General features: G+C 35.8%; 1 long non-coding RNA gene across 1 annotated transcript; it reads right to left on the reverse strand.

Annotated features, from left to right (window-relative positions):
• Positions 1 to 4,285: 4,285 nt before the first annotated feature.
• LOC115888395 lies at positions 4,286 to 4,623 on the reverse strand. The gene is made up of 2 exons (XR_004051248.1): positions 4,546 to 4,623; positions 4,286 to 4,453 (listed from the first exon to the last, which is right to left on the reverse strand). It is a non-coding gene; the product is annotated as an uncharacterized LOC115888395 (long non-coding RNA).
• Between the last annotated feature and the right edge of the window lie 5,876 nt (positions 4,624 to 10,499).

Genomic DNA, 10,499 nt, shown 5'->3' on the forward strand with positions numbered 1-10,499 from the left:
ATCGGTGTGCTTCGTTCAGTTACATTGCTGAAATTTCGCAGACGTTATTGTCTTGCTGAGCACAGACATTCAAGAACTGAACACCATGCTAAACGAACTAAATGACCAATCCCAGAAAATTGGCCTTAAAATGAACTTGAAGTAGACCAAGATAATGAGCAGCAATATCCATAACATTACCGTAGGCAACGTTATTATTAAAAACGTAGACCATTATATATATTTGGGTCATAAAATCAAGCTGGGTAAGGAGAACCAAAATACGGAGATCAAACGCAGGATCCATTTGGCATGGGTAGCATTTGGAAATATGAGCGATATTTTCAAGGATAAATAGGTGCCCATCAACCTAAAGAAAAAGGCTTACGACAGCTGCATTCTACCTGTGCTTACGTATGGCTTAGAGACTATGGAAAGAATCGTGTTGGGAGTCACCATTAGGGAAAAAATACGGAACACCCATATACGTTAAAAAACAAAATTAATAGATGTTGTTAAACAGGATCCCGACCGATGGCCCCAAAGAGTCATCCTATGGAGACCTAGGGAAACAACAAGAAGTGTGGGCCGACCAAAAAAAAGATGGGTCGATGACGTCAGGGCAGTGGCGGGAAGACAATAGATAAGATTGGATAGAGATCGCGAAGCGTGTAAAAACCTAGAAGAGGCCTATATCCAACACTGGATGGAACCAGGCTGAGAAAGAGAAGAGGAGATGATGAATATCTAAAATACCAGGTTGAAATAATGCCATTACCACTAAAAAAATTATATATTATACGTTATTAATATTCAGAGTTTAAAATAGTGCGCGGGCAGGTGACAGCGTTCAGCGATGAATTAGACGAATCAGATCGTTTTATTTGGTGCGTGCGCACGAAAATCCTGTTGAAGAAAAAGGATTGACTTATAGACTATCTATAGTCTATTATATAAACTATCCACTGCCGAGTTTGGTTCCAATCTACCCATAATTAAGAAAAATATCCTGACGATTTTGTCCATTTAGAGACATCGGTTCGAAACGTCGAGGGCGTCATCCTGTAGCCCGTCCCCAATTATACCAAAATTTTCTTCAATATCAAATCCTTAGTCCAGTCTGGATAAAGATCTAAAGGAAAGGTCGTATCCAACTTTGCAGGGTGTTGGTCACGATCAGACATCAAATTTTGACGTTTCTTACGTCAAAACTAACTGTCACAGTGACACGTGTCGTACACAATCAAGTTGTCCTTGGTTCAATCAATCGACATACCAAATTTTATTTAAATCAGACGATTTTTTAAGCCCTAGGCTGTCCTTATCACTTTTCTTCTCGCATGCCGTATTACGGCTTTTTTACTCTCAGCGCGCCAAGAATATTGGATATTATTAATACTAATAATATAAACGAATCAACTAAAAGACAACCACTGCTATGATTAACCTATTGTTTTTTCATAAACGAATATAAAAAATATCAAAAATACATACTTTATCTAATACGGAGCGTCAGCCAAGAAAAAGAAAAACGAACGGTGTCCCGCCTTAACTAAGTGTGAAGCCTAGGCAAGAATTACCATCAATATTATTATCGCCAAGAATACTAACTAGGCCTAGGCGAGAATTATCGTCAATAATAATACTTATAATATAACATAATCATTTGACAATAAATATACTACAGTTCTTGTCCAAAAAAGTATTCTGTTCTATTTTTGGCGAAAAATACTGCTTACAGTCGGCCATCCTGGCTCAAAGAGGTTTCCATTCCACTGGCTTAACTAGGAACCTTGGTAGTCATGCTCACGTAGTCACACCTGTCCTTTTGGTAGCCATGCTCACGCAGTCATTGCCTGCTAACTATTACCGTTTTGGTAGCCAATGCACTAGATGATACTCAGCCCAAGCACATGAACAACTTACCGTGTTCTAAAAGAAATGTTAACGTTAGTAATATTAATTAGTTAATGTTAGTAAACCGACTGTTAACCCAACTTCGGAAAACAGTTACATCGAGATTCATTTAAATAGGATTTGATAAAATTAGTGGTTCTTGGGTAGGTACCGTTGTCTGTTAACGCAAATGAGTTTAGCCGATGATCATCCACCAAGTGGATAAAAGATCATCAAAATAGACTGTCATTTGAGGAAGTCTCATGTCGAAAGAAGATTTTCCTTGATTTAGGTAAAAACAATCTTCGGATTGTCATGGGTTTCTAACAGGACACTGTCTCCTCAACGAACACCTCAGTAGATTGAAGCCGAGAAACAACGGCGAACGCAAATTCTGTGGGGAAAATGGGGAAACACCAGAACACCTTATTACTGAGTGCACCGAAACCGTTCGTGCTATATAAACTCTGGTACCGCTGATGTCGAAGATGGAGAGCCGGCCTCTGTGGAGCGGTCTTAGATACTGGCTTTTATCAAAACCCTGTGAGTGTATGATGAGTTTATAACCCGTTATAACTCAAGAATTCGAAAAACACACTAGATCTGTAGGGTCGCGATTATTAACCCCCTCTTAAATATTCTACATTCTACATCATGTGGAAAACATGTTTAACTTTCGTTCATTTTTTCATTCCCTAATGGTAATTCGGGGAATTCAAGATAATAACTATCTCTTCCAAAAGTTACATAAAATTTGTCTCGAGGAATGTATAATTTTAATCGGGAAATCGGTCTATGCGCGGCACGGAAGTACTTTAAACGATAAATAACACATTTTCAGCTATGTTTTCGGTCACGACGTTAAGCCTAGAGCGTGAAACAGGCCTTAGCCGGGACAAAAACACAAGAACGATATGTTCCGTCGAGCATATCGCCGAACGAGATCTGAACCGCGCCGTGTCCGATCTGAAAAAAGTCGAAAACCACTTTAAATATGGTCATCGAGAGATCAAAGTTGGCCGAGACGGTAGTCCGGCGACGTTCTATTGTTTCTGGGGTCGACTCGAGTGGGCGGTTGCTAGGGATGGTCAGAATGCATCGACATTTCAAAATATTGGTCTTGTAATCAAACATAATAATAATAATAGCTCCTGTATATATCGTTTAACGCCTTGTGGGAGTAGCAAGATACAGCTTGCCATGCTAGAACCGTTCGGTATACAAGGAAAGTAATGTGGCTAGCACTACGCTTTAACCGCCTATTATTATTAACTCAGGATTGTGAATCCCAAGTACTCATTTAAGGCTGAGTCGACCTAGGTACCCAAACTATTTTAATTTTAATAAAAATAGTCGGCTGATGAAATGCCGGGTGTAGGATTCGAACCCACTACTTTAAGATTGGTAGACGAGAGCCTGTACCTCTACGCCACCGGGCACCGTAATCAAACATATGATAGCAAAATTCAACATTTTTTAATTACTAAAATTACTGTTAAGCTTCATTCAGAACCTCGCAATTAGTGGAATAAATTAGTGGTTTCAATTACACTTTTATATTTTTAGTTTACGATCATTCACAATGTCTAAAAACTCAATTAAAATTAATAGAATATCCTGGCAACAGCTTGCGGTTGTCAGTTGTATCCATAGAGAGAGCCTAATATTTAGCTTACTAAACAATCAACTTTTGATTTCTAACCACAATTTCTCTTGACGGATGATAACCAAAGACCAAAATGACATTCATCACAAATTTTGAAGTATAATTAGTGGGAAAGTTAAAAGTTTGTTAACTTTTCTACTAATTGAAAATGACCACTAATTTTGATGTTCTGAATGCTTACATTGAAACTAAAGGAACAAACTTCTATACGCTAGTTGAAACCACTAGTTTATTCCACTAAGTGCGATTTTCTGAATGAAGCTTTATTCTCAACTTTAGGCTTGATACGACGTTATACGCCAGCAAAAATAGCAGTGAATAGAAACTGATCGAACTGCTGCAAAAATAATAATTAAGAATATTAAGAAGGCAAACAAGGAGGCTCGACTGAATATTAGCGATGAGCAAATACAAGACCAAGACCTGTGTCTTGATCTTGCAATTATTAACATTATAAAAAACGATATTTTGTTCGCTAGTATATGACATAAATTAGGATTGATTGACGTATTTTGTTGTTTTCAATCACTTCCTGTTTCACCGGAAATTACAACATTTTTTGACTTTCAAATGACACCCTCTATATTTTATTACTTTATTCGAAAGAAAATGGCACTCTGAATAAAAAAAAACAACGCTTAATTGTACAAAAAGCCAAAACAGCTTCATCGAGATAGCATTCACAAAACAAAAAGCACCATTATTTTTATATTTTCTGTCGAACGCAAATGAAAATACAACAAAAATAATTTATTCATATAATTTAACACAGATCTGCTTAACCAAGTGCATTAGGATTACTAACTCTGCCTGAAAACACAACAGTTCCACTCACTTTGTGAATTATGAAATATAAAAATGGCCTGTTAGCTAAGAAACGTGGTGGTGGACTTCTGTTGAGGAAAACGGAACCTAAAAGCAATAGAAATGTCATGTCAAGTTTATATTTTAAAAGAATGTTGTAAATAGAAGAGATACAATTTTATTAGTATAATATTGTGTACCTCCTGCTGCGCTGGCCACTGTACCTTCCTCATCAAGCCCAATTTCAGCTTTTTGAATAATCCTGGATACATACAAGTATTGGTCAAACATTCCTAACAAATATACAAATAATAAAACAAATATACAAATAATAAAAAAAAATGTCATACAATACAAATCAATTCAAAAAAAATTACGTCATAAAATTACAAATAAAACATATATGGACATTGCAGAACACAGGCAGAAAATTATACAAAAGGAAAACTGTAAATGGATAAAATCATGTTATATATCATAAAATCAAGAGTTATAAAATATTAAATATTAAATATTAAATACTAGACCTTTAACCAGTGTGTGAGATGATCAAAATTTTAAAATTCAAAATTGTTCATGATTAAACATCAACAAAAAAGTCGTTTACCGCATCTAGGGCTCTCTCCAGTAAGTATGATTTCAGAGCTTTGCGAAATGCGGGAAAGAATGAAAGTGACTTGATATTCGAAGGCAAATGATTGTACATTTTCTTGGCATTGTACTGTATTGAGCCCTTAACTAGTTCTGAGCTCGGGGTTGCTAGATAAATATTGTGCTCTGCATGCCTAAGTGGATAGTTGTGAGAAGGCCTTTTCGGAATAGAGAATATGTGCTTGCGGATTAAGCAAACGGATTCCAAAAATGAATAAGGAAGGAAGAGTCAGTATTTTCAAATTTTTAAAGAAATTCTGGCAGTGAGTTCTACTGTTTAGTCCCAATAATTATCGAACTGCTCTCTTTTGAAGTTTGAAAATACGATCAAATTTTGTCGCGCAGCAAGTACCCCAGAATGGAAGGGCGTAACGAAGATGCGACTCAAAAAGGGCATAATAGACCGAAGTCGCATTTTAAAGAGTTGTCCACAACAAGTCCTAAGAATCTCACAGAGTCCACGACGTCAATAGTGGTGTTATTAAGTACGAAAGGTTGTATAGTACCTTTATATGACAATACTTTAGTTTTTGAAAGGTTGAGGCATAGGAGATTAGAATCACACCAAGATTTAATGGTGCGTAAGTCACTGGATATAGTATTATATAGTGCCGTAACATCTGGGCCGCTCCAAGTGAAACTAGTATCGTCCGCAAAGAGGCAGATTTTACCGCTAATGTCTAGATTTGCAATGTCGTTGATAAACACCAGAGAGAGAGAGAGAGAGAGAGAAACAAAATAGACCAAACAAAATAAACACCAGAAACATTAATAGAATAACATATTATATTTCAACTTTTGACGTTTTTACATATGGTTTATGTATTTGAAATTGTAAACATTCCGACAATTTGACTTGAAATACCAAGTGTGTGGTACCAAATTTTTCATAAAAAATGCTTTTTTCAAATATGCTAGCGAACCACCTTCGTTCCTTTCAAAAATATTGGGATATGATTAAAAATACGATTTGGGCATCTTTTAACCGACCAGGATAAAAGACACGAAAACATTAAACGATCATGATGATTAAAAATTAATGTTTTTAACGTCATCATAAAATTCTAAATTTTCAAAGCAAATTTTCCTAAAACTCGACATCGTAAAATCCAAGAGACTTTTCCCTTTCCTTTCTTACGCGAAACTAGTCGAGTTTTCCTCGAGCAGGCGTTGAAAACTGACATCAGCGAAAAAATAAATCTATCGCATAGCCCATAAACGAGAACGAAGTTCTTATTAAAAATTCGTTGAGGAATTCATCCTCTGAAGGGTGGTTTCCACCCCGTTTCACCTCCTTCATCCTCCAGGTTGATGTTAATTAAAATTTATACACGAAAAAAACGTACGCCTCGGGGGTAAAAGTCGGCAGTGGAAAGAAAAGTTCCACTTTTTCTCAGGGTTTTCGCTCGGAAAATTGCTGTTGCCGGGAAAGGCAAACTTTCGGAGATGGATGGCCCGCTTTGAACGGGATCGTTTTAATCGAGGTTGATTTTCCCTTTAAAATTGCCCGAACATAGGCGTATAGACTTTGGAGCACGGTGGATGTGATTTTTGCACTTTTTGGCACATGTTCCGGCATTTTTTTAAGATGATAAATATTGCTGTAACGAAATAAATTAATTTTGACTATAATTTATTCTCTTATAAAGGTATTTATTTTAGTTTTTTTCTATTAAATATTAATCATCATCATTTTCAACTTATTCAACCATTTCCAATTATGTGTAGCCTCTCTCACATATTTAGATACCTACTCTCTTTGTAGTTGAACCCATTGTTGTCTATTGTTGGCAATGCGGGCCCAAGTTATCCCCGCGAATTTCCTTATGTCTCAAGTTTGGCCTTCCTAATTTTTGTGGTCCATTTGTTATCTGTCCTTCATACCAGGTGTCCTGCCAATTGCCACTTGAAGGATTTGATTCTGTGGATGACATCTATATTACCTGGGTCGTTTGTCGTGTCCACTGTAATTATTCTTTTGCGGTCTCTCTTGGTTGTTCTCAGCATATTTCGTTCCATTGAGCGTTGTCCGACCTGTAGTTTCCTTATAATGTCCGTTTTAAGTGTCCAGGTTTCGCATGCATATATATATTCATGTATTATTTACTATAAATTGACTTGCTTAATATTTGTTTCTGACTATTAATACTATAATTAATACTATTAATTAATGAAAGTTAATATGTTTGTTTACTGTATTTACATCTAGTACTGGATTTGCTAGACCAAAAAATCTTCTTACTCAATACCAATGTTTAATTGTTTAATATAATATTAATTTGTTAAAAAAAGTAGCGATTGGTGGAATTTAATATTTTTTATAAACTGAAGTTGTATCCGGAAGATTTAAGTATGAACGACGTTCGCGACGTTTCTAAACTAGTTATCTAAATTGGCGCAGTCGTCAGGGATTTTTTTTCTATTTATATATATTTTTTTTCTCTTTGCAGTTTTCAGTTAAAAAACATAATTTCTTTATAATATGACAACATAGATAGTAGATTAAATTTACAAGAAAGAAAATCGGTTATTTTGGACTTATTTGAAAAACGAAGAGAAAATATATTTCTTTTATCGAGATCTACCAGCCCTGAAAATATTTGCACTTATTTAAGACTCACCCTGTATACAGTACGTCTGTCCGTTCTGTAGCTACGGGGTATCCGTGAGAGGGAAACGGTATTCTCTCGATGTTTTTCGTAAAAAATTAGACGACGCGTCCTATCAATAAGAATTCGACAAATTTGCAAGTGGCCAATAAAATGAGTGGGAGGAGCGATTTGCGGTGACGTACTCGTCAAGTCGACGTATAAAATATATTGCTGATTATTTAAATGTTTTTTGTCCGCATTCCTTTCATAGACATAGATCCAGCAGACGTACTGTAGTTAATAAGAAAATTAGTAATACAACAAAATTAATATTAACATTTAAAAATTAGGTACTTGAATAATTAAATCCTGATTGTCTTGACTTGGGGTAATTATATTGATTTAAGTCATTTTACTAACTTAACTTGCAAATAATCTTGATTTAAGCCAAAAATATAGACTTAATTCGTAAAAACGACTTAAATAACGTTAAATTGATTTAAGTCTTTACAAAAATGACTTACCTTGAAATAAAATGATTTAGGTCAAAGATTTAAGACTTAAATCATTTATACTTTATGTTGAAATTGACTTAAGATTTAAATCATTTTGATTTCATAAATAACTTGGGACTTAAGATTTAACTCTTTTTAAAACTGACTTGTTGCAGATTGGTTTATATTGGTTGGTGTGAATTTTAAGTAACCTATATTTTTCTGCGATTGTGTTCAGATTAATTTTCTCATGACTGACTATTTAATAATTTGATATTCTTTTATTAAAAAGCTAAATTTTCTTTTGATATTGCTTTGGAAAAACATCCCTTGCTTGCTGATTGACGAACTGCACCATCATTGAACAAAAATTAGTTATCGGGAAATCCCGGTTCTTAAGAGGCGTGGTAACGCAATTTCCGGTTCCGGAAAACAGCTTCGGTTCCGAAAATCCTGGTTAAAGAGAGGATTAAATTAAAATAAAATCATATTAAATGTAATAATAAAATCATAGCTCCCATAGATTACTGCCAGGAGATAATATTTTACATCTTAATTAATAGATACAACGATTTCAGCATAAAAATAATGCCTTGAGTTGATTGAAATAATATTAATGTTCTACTGTTAAAGGAAGAACAATAGTTAAGCTGAAAACAAGAAACAACATAATACAAAAATTATGCGGAACACCTTGGGGTGCTTCAACTTCTACTCTACGCTCGTCAGTTCTGGGTCCCGTCTACTCAGCTATCGAATACTGTGCTCCGGTATGACTCAATGGTCCACATGTCCACAAAATAGACGCACAGCTCAATAATACAATGAGAATGATCGCTGGTGTTATTAAATCCACACTCACAGAATGGCTTCCAGTACTGAGTCACATCCCACCCCCAAGTCTGCGCCGCATAAACGCTCTGTACAGAGAGTTTAACAAGATATTGGACAACAGAGAACTACCGATTCATTCAGACATCGAGGATGCTAACCACAACCGCACTAAAGGATGCTACCAAGTCCGCACTAAATGCAATTGAAAACGAATGGAACATCACCGACGTTTGGTATCAGGATGGACGTCGAAACAAAAGAGTGACAGGCCATGCATCACCAACTCATAAACTCATCACCAGGTTTCGACTTACCAAGGGAAACCTGGTGCACGCTAAACAGAATTAGAACGCAGCATGTCAGATGCGTCTATATTTTACACAAATGGGACAAGAGTCCAAACCCCTGCGAGTGCGCCAAAAATCAAACCGTCAAACATATCGTGGAGGAATGCCCTGAAACGGATTATAACGGCAAACCAGAAGATTTCCTATTGGCAACTGCAGAATCAATAGATTATATAAAGTTGAACATTTAACTTTTTTGTTTATATTTTTTTTCTTTTTGTCATATACGTACTTTGTGTCTTAATATCATCATCATCATCATCATCATCAACCAGCCACTAAAGTCCACTGCTGGACGTAGGTCTCCCTCGTTTGCTTCCATAACTCCCTATCTTGAGCTATTTGCATTCCATACGCCTTAAGTCGTCATACCAACTGGTTAGAGGACGGCCTCTGCTCCTGAATGCATCATTTCTTGGTCTCCATTCTAGTATTTTCTTCGTCCATCGGTAATCGTTTACCTTGCAATCTGCCCTGCCTAAATCCATTTCAAAGTAGTTATTTTTTTCTATGGCACCATGACTTTTATTCTGTCCCCCCCCCCGTACTGCGATATTCTTGCTCTTATTCTGCGATACTTTGTCTCTCAGAAATAACCCCAAAATTGATCTTTCCATTGCTCTTTGCGTTATTCTGATTTTGCTTACAGTTTTCTTGGTTAATGTTAGCGTATCCGCACCATTCGTTAGAACAGGTAGTATGCATTGATTGAATACTCTAAATATTGTGTCTTAATATGCCATACGCTAAATAAATAAATAATAATAATTGTTAAAGGAACTCAATTTTTGTGTAAAGTTTCATAAGGATCAATTTAATAAAAGTATTTGACAAATTGTTCTTACGGTTTTTAAAAAGGATAAGTATATACTGTAAGTTCAAATGAGTGCTTGTATAATTATATATTTTTAAATTGTATTTTCTGAAAAGCTTGACATCATAAAATCTAACAACTTTCTCGTCTTCTTTATTATGTAAAACCAGAGAAGTTTCCGCGGGCAGCCGTTGAAAACTGGCTTTTCAGCGGAAAAATAAATCCATCGCATAGCCCATAAAACCAGGACGAAGGCCTTATTAGAAATTCTTCCTCTAAAGTGTTTTCTCTTTCATCCCCCAGGTCATGATAATTAAAATTTATACTCGAAAAAATCGTACCCCCGAGGGAAAAAGTCGACGGGCTAAGGAAAATTTCCACTTTTTCTCCGGGTTTTCACTCGGAAAATTGCCCTTGCCGGAA

This window comes from Sitophilus oryzae, unplaced genomic scaffold, assembly GCF_002938485.1.
Source record: "Sitophilus oryzae breed Bouriz unplaced genomic scaffold, Soryzae_2.0 scaffold_734_pilon_pilon, whole genome shotgun sequence".
NCBI lineage: Eukaryota > Metazoa > Arthropoda > Insecta > Coleoptera > Curculionidae > Sitophilus > Sitophilus oryzae.